Below are 4,960 nucleotides of genomic sequence, written 5' to 3' on the forward strand. Positions count from 1 at the left end.
TAAAGCCACAGGCAGCTCCAGAATGCCTGCACTGAAGGAGGTTAAAAGTGGAAATATGACAAGAAAGTAAGAGTAGAAAGGGGCCTCAAGATTGTGTTTTAAAAGTCGTATTTGCAGACCAGGAACACTATTTTTATTGTGTGCTTATTTGGAGTGGCACATAGGGGTTTTCAGAGATAATAAGGAGATGGGCTAAAGCATCTCCTGCCAGCTCTGTATACCACTCACTGCTGTTGCTTCTTTGTCTTGTTTAAGCCTATCAGTATAACATTGTGGGCTGCAAAATATAAACATCTTGTCTTCTATGGCAAGTGAAATCTCAGAAGGACATAAAAACATAGGAGAAACAAAATTTCTAGTTAATTTGGATTTTCCCTTGCACTGCACCAGGAAGTCTGACAAATTACAGTCAAAGAGGAACTTTTTTTTTTGCCTTTTCCCAACCAACTCTACACACCTACATTTATACTTTTGATGGTTTTAAATTTTCTCCAAAAATTCTTTGAACTTCCTCTTTGAGAGGAAAATCTTCATTTCTCACTACTTGAACATGGGTTGTGTTTTGACTTGCTTCTAACAAACCTAATATGGTGGAAGTTACAGTGCGTCATTTTGGACGTGGTTATAGAAAACACTTTGGCCTTCTTTCTGCCCTTTCTTGGACAAGCTACACTTGGAAATACTCAAGTAGTCCTATGGAGAGGTTCATATGGCAAGGAACTAATAATTTCTATTAACACCCATGTGAATAAGATATCTTAAAAGTGGATTCATCTGCCCAAGTCAAGCCTTCAGATGATAGTAGCCCTAGCTATGAGCTTGACTACAGCTTCATGAAAGACCATGAGAGAACTATCTAAAATACGGACCAGCAAAAGTGTGAGATAATAAATGTTTGTTGTTTTAATCTAAGTTTTGTGATAACTTGATATAGAGTAATAGAAGATTAATACAGTACTTATATTTTCTAATTCTCCTATACAATGCTGAAAAATCAGCAGCATTAGAGTGAGAAAAGGTAGTCTGTGAATAGTAACATTTAATCTAACAGATCAGTAACTGAGTTTGTACTTAGTTCCTGGATAATTACTTGGCAATAAAGTCACGTAGGTGAATTGAGACTTCTCCTTTTAGTTTCAGACCCTATCAGACTGTCTACATTCTATTTCTACTAGGATGCCTCTGGCAGATTCCTTTTGAAGATATTTCCCATGGCAACAATTTTTTCCCGTGATCCTTTGCCCTGTGACCATGGTGCTCCTAACAAGAAGTAGAGTCTGTTTTTCTTTCCCTTGAATCTAGGCTGGTCTGACTTGCTTTGGTGAATAGAGTATGGCAGAAATACAATCATCAGGCTCCTGTCATAAGAGGCCTGGCAGTCTCTGCTTTCATTTTCTTAGACTCTTAACCTGAGAGACTTCCATGTGAAGAGCCAGTCTAAGTGCCAGCCATCATTCTACATGCTCCCCCGAACAAGATAATGTCCTGCACTCATGTCCCTTCTCATGGTGAGAAAACAGTATAACCTACTGGAGGATAAAATACCCAAAGAAAAAGCCAACAGTAGGTACCAACTTTAAGATGTGTGAATGAAATAGTCTCATATCTTCCAGACCATGAAATGTTGGCTGAATGCAGCAACATAAGTGAGATCAAGTGAGACCAATGGAAGAATCATTCAACCAGCCCACAGAATTGTAAGAAATAATAAATTGTTTTAAGCCACTATTTTGAAATGGCTGGTTACACAGTAAAAGATAACTGCTACAGAGTCTGTAGGTATCTCAAACTTAACAAGTACCAAATTGAACTCTTTATTCCCCCACCCAGATCTGATTATCATCCTGTATTTTTCCTCTCAATGCTACCCAACTGCTCAAGCTGAAAACCTTGGTATCAACTTTATTTCCCCCTTTTAAAATACCTTTATCTAATCTGTCAGCAATTCCTATCAACTTTGCCTCCAAGGTATGTCCTAAATATGTCATTTGTACCAATTTGAATTTTTTGACTACTATTATCCTATAAAATATCACCAACTTTTGCATAAATTCTCAAAGTAGCCTTTCATTCTCTCTACATTAGCCAATATGATCTTTTTAAAAAGATCATGGCACTTTCCTGCCTCATACCATCTGATGGTTTCCTATCACACATATTATAATCTTCAAATTATTTGCCCTAAGTTGGTTCCTACCAATCTCCCTAATTTCATCTTGTACTAAAAGTCTCCTTTTTTGAGTCCCAATGTGCAAGCTCTTTGGCCATAAGATGTTTTCACTTGCTAGTCTTCCTGCCTAAATTCCCTTGTTCTGGCTGTTCTTAGGCTGATTCTTCCAAGTTCTTCAGGTGTCAGTTCAAATTTTCCTCAGAGATGTGATTCTTGACCACACAGTGTAAGGAGTCCCTTATTGTGGCCAGAGTCAATTGCAAAAAGCAAAAATTACTCTTGCTATATTAAAAGAAAAGCCACTGGGTACTTACCAAATTATTGGAATGACTGGGTAGGAGGTTCCATGTTAGGCTTCCAAAATGATTATAAAAATATCTACCAGTAGACTATTATTTTTGCTACATTTTGGAAACTGGGCTATCAGAAAGCACACTCCAAACTTCTGGCTTCAAAATCACACTATCTTAGCCATACATCCAAGAACCAGAAAGTGAATGCTGCAGTTGTCACCTGCAGGAATATACCTGACATAATGTTGGCTCAAGAGCTACTCAGCACTTGATACATCCTTAGTAGCAAAATTTGTTGCCTCATGGTGACTGTCTCATGCTTAACTCATGTCTGAATTTAAGTCTTTTGTAAGTACAAAGATTGGTAGAACCTATATCACATCCAGAACTCTACTTCAAGGCAGTCTAAAAATAAAAATTTTACTTTATTTTTTTTGTCTTTGCAGCTAGAAGGAACACTGGAAGGAGGTTGGAATAGACGTTGTGTGAACTACTTAGCCAAGTCTGCCATTCTCCCCCACCATACTCCTGCTATCTCCTAATGCTCCCTATTAATCCTCCATAAAATGTATTACAGTTTGAAATCACACATGCACACACACATGCCTGTGTGTGTATGTGTAAAATTTTCCATTTTGTTTTCATTATATTGTGAAAAAAACCTGCCCATGTGTGCAAGGACATTGTCTTGTTTCTAGCAGCACTTAGAATGATGGCTGGCACATGGTAACTCTTCAATAAATATTTGTAGAATGAAGGAATTCTAACCAAATAAACAAACAATAGTCTTTTTTAACAAAAAACAGTCATTTTATGATGCAGACACTCTGAGGGATGATGTTACTATCAATGCTACGTCCCTTTCTGACCTGACTCTCTAGCCATCAGGTTTAGATCTGTTTACAAGCATTCCTTCTTACAGTCTCTTAATTTACACCCCACTAGCACCTCCATCCCTTGCCCTCTTCAGAAGTTTATTTCACCCCTTGGTGAAAGTTTTCTACAGTAATATCCCATGTGTTAGCAGGATAAGAACTGTTGTTCACCTGCATTCAATGTTTAAATTATATATGAGAGAAAACTAATGGCGGTAGGTATTGGCTCCAGTTCATGAGCAAAACATAGGACTCCTATTTCTGCTTCAGTGTCCCCACTAATAAGGAGTGTGAACATCCTTGATCCTTATAGAGACTCATTTTGTAATCTTTTAAAGATAAGCATTACTTACCATTTAGTCAACAATATATTGAAGAAAGAATATTTCCCTAATTTGCATAACTCTGGCCCTTCCCAATAGACTTCACAATTTCTTATAAGCTCTTATAAGCTCTGCATCTGTGGAGAGCTCTGTGTCTGTGGAGAGCCCAGTGGTATGGAGAGTCCTGTGAGGAGTATCAGGTTCTTTCCTCCTTTCTCTGGAAACTAGTGGCATCAACCAAGAACTACATTGACTTTTAATGTCTTCCTTCTTTGTTAGCCAGGGCATGATGATAGTTCTGATTGAATTATTTTGATGCATTCTGGTAAATTTATGGGGATAGGAGAAATTGGGTGCTGCCATTTCTTGCCAGAACACTAATAAGGGTGGTCAGAGGTAACTAGAGTTTGTTCTCTGTAGATTACTTTGAGCAGTAATAATACCACCGTTATTTTTCCCTTGTATATAACTTTAACAGTGAATACAGGTGAACATCAGGTTGGCCACTGGCTCTTCAGCCCGTAGGATCTTGGTCATTTGAGAAGCATCAAGGAAAGTAAAAGATGATGACCATCTTTTTGTCTTCATCTAACTTCAATTAGGTAAATGGGTTAGTTACTCACCGGGTATCATCTTGTCTACCCTAATTACAGGCCAATTTCATCTTAACATATTAGATAAAATATGTTCTCTCTTCCATCTGTTTAATGTCTAATGCAACATTATTCCATGCTCCATGAACCTAATATATGAGTGTAGGCCATGGAAAAAGAATCAGAAGTACAGTAATCAGGTGGCCTGCTGAAGAGAAATATAAGGAACTAAAGTTTTAAAGAAGAAAGATTAAACTGTGGAAGACTGAGCACACTATTATCTCAGGCTCAGCAGAAACAAAAACGATTCTTTCCCTTGAACCAGGGAGTTGGAGGTTGCAGTGAGCCGAGATCGCACCACAGCACTCTAGCCTGGTGACTGAGCGAGACTCCATCTCAAAAAAAAAAAAAAAAAAAAAGAAACAAATGATTATTTCTTCCTAAATTATGGCTAATATTACTTTGCAAATAAGTTCAGATAAGAATAGATCTATGATTTGGGATGGGGAAAAAAGAATCAAGATGAAAAACTCACCTTTCTAATTGAAATATGATGCAAAGATGAGGATGATCATCTATCCTGAGAGATGGAGTGAAAGAAAGTTATAATAGATCCAACACGTACACCTTAAAGAAAGAAAAAAAAAGATTACTTGTAATTTCTAAAAAAGTTGAGAATGCTTATTACTCTTGGCAAAAGTGGAGC

General features: G+C 37.5%; 1 long non-coding RNA gene across 1 annotated transcript; it reads left to right on the forward strand.

The window, feature by feature from the left end:
• The first annotated feature begins 1,310 nt into the window (after positions 1-1,310).
• Positions 1,311-3,125, forward strand: LOC129480328 (uncharacterized). Its single transcript, XR_008656993.1, has 3 exons — positions 1,311-1,508; positions 1,614-1,697; positions 2,910-3,125. It is a non-coding gene; the product is annotated as an uncharacterized lncRNA (long non-coding RNA).
• The last annotated feature ends 1,835 nt before the right edge of the window (positions 3,126-4,960 follow it).

The sequence above is a fragment of the Symphalangus syndactylus genome, chromosome 4 (assembly GCF_028878055.3).
Source record: "Symphalangus syndactylus isolate Jambi chromosome 4, NHGRI_mSymSyn1-v2.1_pri, whole genome shotgun sequence".
Classification (NCBI taxonomy): Eukaryota; Metazoa; Chordata; class Mammalia; order Primates; family Hylobatidae; genus Symphalangus; species Symphalangus syndactylus.